Source organism: Lissotriton vulgaris, chromosome 10, assembly GCF_964263255.1.
Source record: "Lissotriton vulgaris chromosome 10, aLisVul1.2, whole genome shotgun sequence".
NCBI classification, from domain to species: Eukaryota; Metazoa; Chordata; class Amphibia; order Caudata; family Salamandridae; genus Lissotriton; species Lissotriton vulgaris.
In genome coordinates this window covers 1,008,522,111-1,008,534,761 of record NC_141698.1, presented here as the reverse complement: position 1 = coordinate 1,008,534,761, position 12,651 = coordinate 1,008,522,111, and positions in this window count along the sequence as shown.

Sequence of the window (12,651 nt, the reverse complement as noted above, 5' to 3'; positions counted from 1 at the left end):
AGAAAAGCTCCTACAAGTCAACCTGAATGCAGAAATGTTCAAGGCAGACCCTGAAACATCAGACAAGACCCTCCAGCTACTGTGTACAACATTTGGGGGTAAAATTGAGTACTAGATGACTGGAACAAAGACATCATAGTCAAGGTTCCAAAGAAGGTTGCAATAAAAAGTGCACCATCTGGTATTTAATCACCCATCTTTCAATCCCAAGTGGTGAAAATCAGTACGCATTTAACATGTCATAGACAAGCAGTTAAGAAAATAACATGCTAGGTTCCGCAAGAGCAGAGGGTATGATAATAAGATCCTTACTCTATGCAACATCATAAAGCAGCGCACGGAGTGGCAGAGACCACTATACATCAACTACAATGATTTTGAGACAGCCTTTAACAGCATCCAGGTATACCTTAGCACAATGGGTCCCAATCTGTGGGCTGCTGCACGCCGGTGCGCCGTCAGGGCTAACAAGGGGCGCTGCTCACCAAGTATGGAGTTTGGGAGCCACTGTTGCTGTTTGTTAAGTGCATTTTGAATCTGCACCACTAGATGGCAATGTTACTTAAACAAAGAACCGGTTTTATTTCTGTTTGTGTGTACATTCATCACCTTTTTAGGTCACGACTATTCTAACCCGTTAGGGATTGAATAGGTGAGATTATGGTAAGCAGTCCGCAAAGTCTACCTAGCCTGCGGATCGTGTACAGTTCATGTGAGGCAGGCGTGTGAGGCAGGCGCGTGCACATCAAACACCATCGGCCTCGGCATCAGACTTCAAAGGAAGCCACTCAAGAACACCACCATTTGTCTGAGCCTCGGCATCAGACTTCAAAGGAATCTGCTCCCAAGCTGCTCCCCTGCCCCCTCAGACTTCAAAGGAATGCGCTCCCGCTTTGCCTCTAGACACGTTGATCCCTTGCAGACTATGCTGACTCTGCCCCTCGTGATTCTGAAACTGACCAACGCAGTCACCACGCAGTCTCTTCTCTCGGTCTTATGATGTCTGCCCTGCCACCATTTACTTCCGACCTGCACACCTCCTCACCCTCACACACCCTCTCTCCCTCACACCCCCTCCTCCCCCCTCATACCCTCACCCCCCTCATGCCCTCACCCCCTCTCATACCCTCACCCCCTCACCCTCAAACCCCCACACACCTCACCCTCACACACCTCCTCACCCTCACACCCCCTCAGTCACACTGCCTCACTCTCACACCCCCCTCACCCTCACACCCCCTCACCCTCACACCCCCCTCACACCCCCCTCACCCTCACACCCTCCTCACCCCCTCACATCCCCTCACCCTCACACACCCCCTCACTCACACCCCCCACTCACATTCTCACACACCCTCTCACCCTCACACACCCTCTCACACCCTCTCACCCTCACACCCCCTCACCCTCACACACCCCATTCCCCTCACACCCCCTCACCCTCACATCCCCTCACCCTAGACCCCCCTCACCCTCACACCCCCTCACCCTCACATCCCCTCACTCTCACATCCCCTCACCCTCCCTCACACCCTCACCCTCCCCCTCACTCAACCTCTCACCCTCTCACCCACCCTCTCACCCACCCTCTCACCCTCCCTCACACACCCCCTCACATCCCCTCACTCACACTCCCTCCCTCACCCTAACAACCCTCAGCCTTACAACCCCTCACACCCCCTCATCCTCTCACCCTCACACACCCTCTCACCCTCACACACCCCCTCACACTCACACACCCCCTCACACTCACACACACCCTCACACTCAAACAGCGTCTCACACACCCCCCAGACCCCCACACTCTCATCACCCTCACCATCACCCGCACCCTCCCTCACCTTCACAACCCCACACCCTCCCCCTCACATACCCTCACACCCCCTCACCCTCCCACCCCCCCTCACCCTCACACCCCCTCACCCACCTCCACACCCCCTCAACCTCGTCACCCTCACCTCATCACCCTCACACCCCCTCACTCTATCACCATCACAACCCCACACCCTCACACCACCTCAGCCTCACCCTCAACCCCACACCCTCCCCCTCACACCCCAACACACCCCCACCCTCGTCACCCTCACCATCACACCCCAACACCCTCACAACCCCACAACCCCACACCCACCCTCACACCCCCTCACTCTCTCACTCACCCTCACATCCCCTCATTCACCCTCACACATCCTCACACCCTCACACCCCCTCACCCCCCACACCCTCGAACCCCTCACACCCCCTCACACACCCTCACACCCCATCACCCTCACGCCCCCTCACCCTCCTCATCCTCCCTCACCTTCACCCCCTCATACTCCCTCACCTTCACCCCCCCCTCACCCTCACACACACACTCACCCTCACACACACACACACACACACACACACACACACACACACACACACACACACCCTTACCAGCATAGCATAACAAAACATAGCATATCATAACAAAAAAAGCATAGGATAGCAAAACATAGCATAGCAAAACAAAGCATAGCATAACAAAATATAGCATAACAAAACAAACATAGCATAGCATAACAAAACATAGCATAACAAAATATAGCATAGCATAACAAAACATAGCATAACAAAACATAGGATAGCATAACAAAACATAGCATAACATAACAAAACATAGCATAACATAACATAACACAAAGAATAGCATAACAAAACATAGCAAAACACAACATAGCATACCAAGCACAACAAAGCATAGCATAACAAAACATAACATAACACAACAACAAATAGCATAACAAAACACCACAAAACATAGCATAGCTGAACAAACATATAATAGCATACCAAATACAACAATGCATAGCAAAACACAGCATTGCATAATAAAACACAACAAAACATAGCATAGCATAACAAAACACAGCATTGCATAACAATTCAAAGCATAGGATGCAAAACATAGCATAGCATAACAAAACAAAACATAGGATAGCAAAACAAAACATAGCATAGCATACAGCATCACTCCGCACCACCACAGCATCACTCAGGGGCACCACAACATCACTATGCGCTACCACAGCATCACTGAACGCCACTGCATCACTCGTTCGCCATCACAACATCACTCAGCGCCACCAGAGCACCAATCTGTGCAAAGAATCAACAACACCTGGTTCAAATATGTTCTCTGAATGTTTCAAGCTTTATTACAAATGTAACAAAAAGATGTTAATATTTCACTTCTGTTCTTGGATTTTTGTCACAATAAAATACACTGAACATAATCTTCACAAAAGTTATTTACAAAACTAAGCTATTGCCATTATTACAATAACTTTGATTTAAGCATTAATTATTGTAAAAAAATAAAAGCCTCTGTTATTTGTAATATCAATACATGTAAGTCACGTAAATACAACACATATTGCATTACAAATGCTATAGGTGTCCCATTTGCGAAAGTTATAACTATTGGCATTGTAAATGACAAAGCGATTAATTGCGCTATTTTCAAAAACAAAACATAAATAACATTTTTGTCATTTACAATACCAAAAGCTCAAACTTTCCTAATGCGAGACTTATTGCATTGCAAATGCTTGTTCAAAGAGTGCATAGGAGAAATACTGTTTAACCCTAACTGTTGCACTAAGTTTTAGAGGAAATTAAAATATATAATCTTAAGGTATACTTTCAAGGCTTAAAATGTCTCTTCTTTAGTTAAAAAAATCTGTTTACTATCTGGCCCAGTAATACATGGATGTCGAGGTGCCGATTGCACGAAGAGATGGTGGTCCTTGCAAGTGAGGAGAGAGAGAGGGTGGGTGGTTGTGTTGGGCAGGTGAAGCTTGCGGGACACAGTAGGTGACAGATGGTGAGGAGGAAGGAGATGGCCTCTGGGATGTGGGGGTTGAGGATTTCGGATGCAGAGAGAGGCAGATTGTTGGTGGCTGGCGGTGAGAGACTGCAGATGAGAGCAGAGTGGAGGGAGAAGAGGAGCGATTGGATTGGGAGACTCTGGGGACTGCTGGCCCTTTCACAGATCCTAGTGATGTTTGGTTCACAATCACATCTTTTTCGACCTAGAGGAAGTTTCGGATTTGATTACCCACAGCATAATTGCTGTTGCTCATTCAGCTGGTACGGATGACAGGGATTGGCAGTGCCAATGGGTCTGGCTTGTTTTGAGAGTGTGTTCATTTTTGTGGTATGTCTAGATATGATAGTGGAGGATTCATTGAGAGTGCTCGGGTGCTGATCACTGCTTTTTTTTTTCTTACAGGAGGGTGTCACTCAGTTGGCAGTGGAGTGTCACACACACTGAGGAATCTGGAGGACTCTCTCTCTCGTGCTTTTTTCCTCCACTTGAAGAGCTTTTTTGAGGGGTGGTTCCGGGGGCAGCAGTGATAAAGGACACCACAGGGGAAGGGAAACACAGGGAAAATTCCATATACTTCTTTCAGGGAGAAGGTGAGCATTTAAGGACGTCTGGTCCGGCAGAGTTGAGATAGGGACGGAGACTGCAAGTTTTGCCGAGGTCCGCCTTAGTAGGGCAACGGTGTTCAACGATCCTTCACAGCTGGAAGAGGAGGAGGCATGGCTGCCTGGCTGATGCTGCACTGCATATGGATTGTACTACCTTTATCTTGGCTGTCTCTGGGAGAAGGAAGGAGGAACTTCCGGGGCCGGCCTTGCACCCCCCTACCCGCAGAGGAAGATGTGGGATGGTGGGGTGCCGCGGCCAACAACCAGTGGGTCGGGGGAGCCGCCGGTCGGAAAAGTTTGGGAACCACTGCCTTAGCAGATAGTTCTCAAGAGATTCATTGATAATTTAACCTGCAAGGTGGGAGATAGTGAGAATAGCTTTGAAGTCAAGACCAGTCTGAGACAGGGATGCATGATGTCAGAGTGGCTCTTCAATCTAGTCATCAACTGGGTGATTGGACGCACAAAAGAAGATCAAGCTAGAGGCATCAGATGGGCCTTGTCCTCTACACTGGAGGACATTGATAATGCAGATAACCTCACCTTGCGCTCTCTCACACTTGCAGGAAAAGATGTCTCGCCCCAACATCTATGCACAGATAGCGAGCCAAGAATAACACAAAGACATCAGAAGGCATTCCACTCAACATCCCACACCCTTCACCAATGAAGGTGAATTTGGAGGATTTAGCCATGAATGAAGAATTCACCTACCTAGGCATCAGACATGATGGAGCTGCAGGCAATGACATCAAGAGCAGACTAAACAAGGCCTGGAATGCCTTCAGGATGCGGATTCTGAACAAAGTGTGGAGATCGTTTCAGTACAGCTCCAACACGGAGCTGACCCTTTACCCGTGTTGCATTCTTTTTACATTCTTGTATGGATCAGAATGCTGGCGGATGACAAAAAAGCAACATCGCCAGACTGTCAGCCTTCGACGCCAGTCACCGGAGAAGAATCTTATGCATGTTTTGCCTGCAAACCAACTCCAACCAGGAATTGCTCACTTGAGGCAAGCAAGAAAGCAGAAACGCCATCATTATGAGAAAAATGATGGCGATGGATAGAACACACCACAAGAAGAGATTAATACTCCCATCACAAAAACAACTCTCCACTGGATCCCAGAAGGCAAACGGAGGAGACATGCCAAAAACATCCCTGGAGGCGAACTGTGGAAACAGATATGAAGACAGTGGAAAGCTGAGGCACTGAACAGAAACGTGCCCAAGATAGACCGAAGAGGAGGTCCTTTGTTGCTGCCATACATGCCAGTCTGCACAGCGAGTAGTAAGAACGATTTTGAAGTTTGCCCTCATGACCACCATGTTCTTGTGTATTTCTAAGTATGGTTCCATAACTGCGAGAGCTTGTTATTCACACAATCTTTGCAGTGATGTAATGGTAATCTGAAAGGCTATCTTCACGGTCAGAAATTTGAGTCCGGCCTTATGCAGGGGCTCAAATGCTTTCTTTATAAGTTGTGTTAGCACCAGGTTGAGGTTCCACATTGGAGTAGGTGCTGACTTTTGAGATGTGATTCTCTTTACCCATTCTAGGAACCTTTTAATGACTAGTGTTGTAAAGAAACGTTTCTCTATAGTACCCTGGTGTACACAGCTATATCTGCTAGATGTACTTACATGTTCTTTTTGTGTAGAAGATGCATTAGATATCAAAACAATGGTAGTGTCCCTTGTCCAATAATGTGCACTTTTTTTCTTTTATACAAATGGGGGAATCTGATTCATTTGGCTGTGAAACCTTTTTGTGCAGTTGCTCTCCTAGCTTCCTTAAGAATGGCCAAGCATCCCTGGGGTAGGACCATGTTTCCAAAATCTAGGTATTCAGGAACCATACTGCTATACTGAGGCTGGCTTGTTTGGGTGGCACATGTGCCCTACCTGCATAGTGAGTAGACCCTGATGTGCAAATATTTTTATTACTCTGCCCTGCGTCATCTCTTCCAAATCTGAGAACAATGTTTGTCTTGCCCACTGCAGGACAATTAGCATCATCGTCATGGTAGTCTGTACTATCACTTGAGGTATGAATGGAATTGATTGAAAGGTATATTCAAATGTCCCTGACCAATTTAGCAACAGTGCATTTCCTCCAGACAGATGCAATGGGTACCTGGACATGAAGCCTTGGTATATTGACTTTGTTGACCTCTGAGGCGGAAGCCGGAGGACTTTGATAGTATTTTAAAACTTGTAAAACTTGTCAATTGTTTTTAAAAACTCACTGTCCATTATCCTGAGCACTTGTGTCACTTGCGCCGAGCAGTCTCCCTGATACCCCCTGATACAGCGGATCTTAACGCCGCACCAGGGAAATATTCCTCAGCCGCCATCGCGGCTCGAACGCGGTGACACGCCCACACGTGAGGCCACGCCCACCTCGAAACCGTACTAAAGCGCTGACTGATAGCGCGCCATTCAAACTTTGTTGACCTCTGAGGCGGAAGCCGGAGGACTTTGATCGTATTTTAAAACTTGTCAATTGTTTTTAAAAACTCACTGTCCATTATCCTGAGCACTTGTGTCACTTGCGCCGAGCAGTCTCCCTGATACCCCCTGATACAGTGGATCTTAACGCTGCACCAGGGAAATATTCCTCAGCCGCCTTCGCGGCTCGAACGCGGAGACACGCCCACACGTGAGGCCACGCCCACTTCTCTCTCTACAAATGTGCCTGCCACGCAAGCGCAGCGGACGAGCGCAGCGGGGGCGCCGTTTGCGCGCCGAAGGCGCGCCTAAGGCAAGCCCGTCTGCGCCAGCTCCCACAAGGGTAAGCTACTCACGTCGGGACCTCCTTAGTCTCAGACCCACCAACGACAGCACGTGCAATTATGTTCATGACTTAGACGGACCTTTTACTAGCTGTACACTCTGTCACCCAGTCCAGCTACAACTCACCAATCCACCCGTCTCACACCCTGGCCTTAAACTAGCCGCACTGAACTGCAGGTCACTCCCTATGCATGCTCTGCTCATTAACCACCTAATAGTAGACCACGGTCTGGACATTCTGTTCCTTACGGAAACGTGGCTCACTGACCACTCGGACGTGGTCTTAGCCCTACCCCCGGGCTTCCTTATCCAGTCCCAACCACGCCCTCTGGCAGAGGAGGCGGACTAGCCATCCGCCATCGGGATCACTTTTCCTGTAGAACTAACGATGCCCACATCTTGGACTCTGAAAGCTGTCATTTTACCATCCAGCTAGCGCCGACAAGTACGCTGTCAGGCCTCCTAGTATATCGTCCCCCTGGCCATTCTGGCCCTTTTGCTAGCGCTCTCCTAGAATCAATATCATCTCTGGCCCATTCTACCTCCAACTTCTCTATACTAGGAGACCTCAACATCCATTTTGACGACCCCCTAGACACAGGGGCAGCCGATTTGATCTTAGACCTGGCGGCCTACGGCCTCCAACTTACCAACTCCGGAGCCACACACATCAAGGGTCATCTGCTAGACCCAGTGTTTACCAATATCCACACCCTACAAGCCAAAGAGTCCCTCCCCCTCCCGTGGACGGACCATAATTTGGTCCCTCTCCTCCTGCCAGGGGCATTCAGGAAGCCCCACAAGCCCGCCACCTATACCAGGGACAGGACATGGTCCAGACTCTCTGCAGAGGACTGGGCCAGAGCTCTGAACTCTACAACCCCTAGTCCACCGGAAGACCCGGTCACCGCGGACAGAGAGTTCAGGGAGTGGATCTCCACCTTCCTCGATTCTATCCTCCCCATAAAAACCCGTGAGGATAAAAACGGGAAAATAGGATCAGCCCCATGGTACAGCCCGGAACTCAGAACTCTCCGCAAAGAATGCAAAAAAGCGGAGCGACTGTGGAGAAAGGACTGGCTTCATGCCAGCAAGGACGCCTACCGCAGATCGGTGAGAACCTATAAATCCACCTTGAAGCTCGCTAAAGCCTCTTACTACGACGCCAGAATAAAAAATTCCACCAATTCGGCGAGAGAATCCTACCTCATCGCCAAAGAACTTCTGAAAATACCAGCGCCTCCCTCTTCCAACACATCCCCTCCGGACAGAAGTGATGAACTGGCAACCTACTTTGACTCCAAAATCGCCCGTATCCTAGCCTCCCTCCCACCCCCCCAGTCTGTCTAACCACACAAACAGTGATGCACCTACTAACCATACAGGAAACATCCCACACCCACAGTTGACCGCATTCAGGGCAGTATCTTTGGACGACGTAGGAACGACTCTGGCCAAGATGAAAAGCGGCTCCCCCCTTGACCCCGCTCCCATCAGATTCCTGAAAACAGTGGCCCCTGCCATCGTGCCCACTATCACGGAGCTGATCAACATCTCGCTATCCCAAGGCTCTGTCCCTCGGAGCTGGAAGAGTGCTGTAGTCAAAGCTCTTCTTAAGAAACCTCAACTGGACCCCTCCGATCTGGCTAACTACAGGCCGATCTCGCTTCTCCCAAGCATTAGCAAAATGGCTGAGAAACTGGTCAATGTACAACTGTCCCAGTTCCTCGAATCCAACAACCTTCTGCGTCGGTCCCAGACTGGGTTCCGTCCCAGCCACGGCACGGACACCGCCCTCCTCGCTGTCATCGAGGAGGCAAGGTGCATTTTGGATTCAGGAGGGTCAGTGGCAGTGATCCTCCTGGACCTCAGTGCAGCCTTTGACACGGTGAACCACCGTGTCCTACTCCACCGGTTGGCCGTGGCAGGACTTGCGGGCACCGCGCTCGCATGGATAGAATCTTTTCTATCAGGCCGCTCGTTCCAGGTATGGGACGGCAACTCCCACTCAGCCCCTCTCCCCCTCTCTAGCGGAGTTCCCATAGGGGTCTTCGCTAAGCCCCACTTTGTTTAACGCGTACATGTCCCCTCTTGGGGATGTCGTCGCCCCATTCGGGATCGAGATAGTGAGCTACGCGGACGACACGCAACTGGTCGTCTCACTCTCACATCTTGACAACCACCCAGACAATCTGTTGAACTGCCTCCAGGAAATCCACCACTGGATGTGCGAGTCATCACTTAAGCTGAACGGATCGAAAACCGAAGTCATGCTCATGGGTAAGAAATGGACCACCATCCCCCCATCGGTCTGGCCAGAAGTTTTCGGCGAGGTGCCCACCCCGAAAAAAGAAATCAAGACTTTGGGAGTCTGGCTTGAACCCGAGCTGTCCATGAAGACCCAGGCAGCCAAAACAGCAGGAACCTGCTTCGGACTCATGCGTTCCATCCGCAAGATCCTTCCACTACTCCCTCCTCTATCAAGGAAACTCTTGGTTCAAGGTCTGATCCTTGCTCGGCTAGACTATAGCAACGCTGTCTATCTTGGAGCCCCTGAATCTACCCAGGCAAAACTTCAGCGCACTCAAAATGCGGCTGCCCGGCTCGTTATGAGTCTCCCCTCCAGAGCCTCTGCCAGACCAGCGCTTAAGGCCCTACACTGGCTTCCAGTGCGTCAGAGGATAGAATTTAAGGCTCTGTGCACCGCCCACAAACTCCTCAACGGTCTAGGCTCTTCTATCTTTAGAGACATGGTCACCCCATACAAGGCCCCCAGACTCCTGCGCTCGGATAACGAGCGCTTGGCCAATGTCCCTAGATTTAGGAAGGTACGCACCGGCGGTCGACGCTTCGCAGTAAAAGCGTCCTCAGGATGGAACTCACTCCCCCGCTGCCTGCGGCTGGAACCCTGCCACCTTCTTTTCCGTAAAAAATTGAAAACTCTTCTTTTCCCCAAATAGTACCCCTTCCCCCCCCTGGTCTCTACAAGTTTTTATAGCGCGGGGATGCCTCCGGGGCACCAGGTGCTCTACAAATCGCTAAATAAATAAATAGTATTGATTGTTTGTGTGTTGCAAATAAATCTGTGTGCTCCACTCTAGGAAGATTGCAGAGTTTAGCTCCGTTTTGAAGGAGGCGCCTTATTTGGCCTGTCTGCCTCTACAGTTTATATGCCTAGTAGATGTATTGCCATGCCATCAGTGTTATCCTTCTTTGTACAGAACTTCTCCAGATCTCTTGAGCTAGTTTAGTTAGTGTAAATGATCTTGTTTAGGTATTACATTGTTGTCTGTTTTATTTGTTTTGTATTGTATTGTATACCCAAAATATGTTTATTTCTCTGAAATTGAACCCTTCTATTTAATGCCTCTGACCCTTTAGGTGCAGATTGATCATGTGTGTGCCCCATCCCATGTGGGATGTCTGTTGTGATGGTTGAAGAATGGGTGTTGGAGATGACAATTTCTCCATATTCAATAAGAACCCCAGTCTATGAAAGGTTTATATTGTTGCTTGTAGGCGGTCTTTGCATTCCTTAACCGCTTCCGCGTTTTCCCGCTGTGCGCTGGATTTTCAAAAATCGCGGGTTACGTGACAAAGTCAGCTCGTCATGCGCGTAGCGCAGGTAACGCCCATGACGAGCTGGCTTTGTCATCCACGCGGAAGTAGTTAAGTGAGCACGCTTTGACCAGCCAGTTGTCTAGGTAGCAGGTACCCAAGTATCCCCGGCCTTCTCAGATGAGCTGAAACCATTGCAAGTAATTTTGTGCAAACTATCAGTGCTGAAGTTATCCCGAACAGCAGCACCCTGAACTAATAATGTAAATTGTTCACAACAAACCGGAGGTATATTTTTTGCCTATTGTTCCTCAGGATGTAAAGTAGGCACCCTTGAGGTCTATGATCATCAGGTATTCCTCTTTCTTTTTACATTAACTTCAAGTTTATTTAGGCATTTTGAATTTATGTTTTTACTGCTTTGTTCAGAAATCGGAGGTCTATGTTAGATCCTGTTTTGGGACGAAGAAGTACACACCTTGGTTTTGGAATATCCTTCTTGCAGTTGTTCTTTTATCTCCTGCTGTAAGAGAGTGTAAGCAATTTTTCGTTGTAAGCTCTTCTCCCTTGGCTTTGAGATTTGGTGGGTTGTCATTAGTACTTTGCAGTATCCATGATTGATTAGTTTAGCAGTGGAGGTTATTTTCTTGCACTTTTAGAGGTACACTCCCAGTCTGTCTCGTACAGGGGTCCACCGGCAGCAGCATCCTTGTGCAGAGCCACTTTGTTGAAGAGGCTGCCCATCTAGTGGTTTGGCCTTTTCTTCAAGCTCTGCCTCAAACGGGCTGTCTTGGGTACTGTTGTTGTTGTGCCGATGTATACTAGTGGGGCTGGTTGATGCTTGTTTATCGACTGTGGGTTTGTTGGGGGAGTGCCTGAAACCCCCCTCTGCCCAAGGTTTTTTGTGTCATACCCATCTTGAATTTGCCCCTTAATTGTAGAGTGCCCATTTCTTTGGCTGTTTTTTGGTCCTCTTTCGTTTGCTGCCGTGACTTATCCACACAATTTCCAATTAGACTGTTCCCTGTGAATAGCATATTAATGACGGATGCATGACTTCTTGTTTTAAGCCGGCGATGTGCACCTTCTGAGCATGGAGCTGGTGCACATTTTCCTTGGCTGCTGCCCATTTCTGCAGCTTCAATGGCTTATTTTAATCAGATGTTCAACATAGTAGTCCCCTCTTGTATTAGGTATTGTATTCCCCTCTTGTATTAAGGCTTTTGTCTTCCTCTTGTATTGGTCAGTTCTGTGCTGTATAAAGTCTTCCATTATTGGTGTCCAAACCTGTTCTGGAGGGCACCTGAATGAGAATTATGAGAATAAGACTCATAATGCAGTGTTGCAGCAGATCTTCCTTTCAACAATATCAATTCTCTTACTCGCCTTCTCTGCTGGTGGGCCTGTAAGAGTAGCGGCATAGGCTATCTTCCTATCCAAGAAGACTACAGAGGAGAGAACCGGGCCATTGGTCTTGACATACGTTGAACCCTGAGTGGAGTGCTTTCATTTCTTTTATCCACTTTGGGCTGGCTGCTTTTAATGAGGCTGGCTCTTTGAAGGCTTCTCTTTCATGGGATGTGTTTACAGGGAGCAAAGGTAGATAGAGGTTTCACCTCTGTGAAGGCCATCATGGTTTTGAGTAGGACGAATGGCTGCCTGCTTCTCCTGAAAAACTGCACCCTGGCCTGTAGGTTTTCTGCGGCTCTTTTGATAACTGCATTGTACACTGGGATGTCATCTAAACGAGTTGCTTTTAATGGGTACAAGTCTACATACCCTCATCTGACGAGTCCACTTCCAGGTCTTACCAACCCTCTTCTACATCACTTT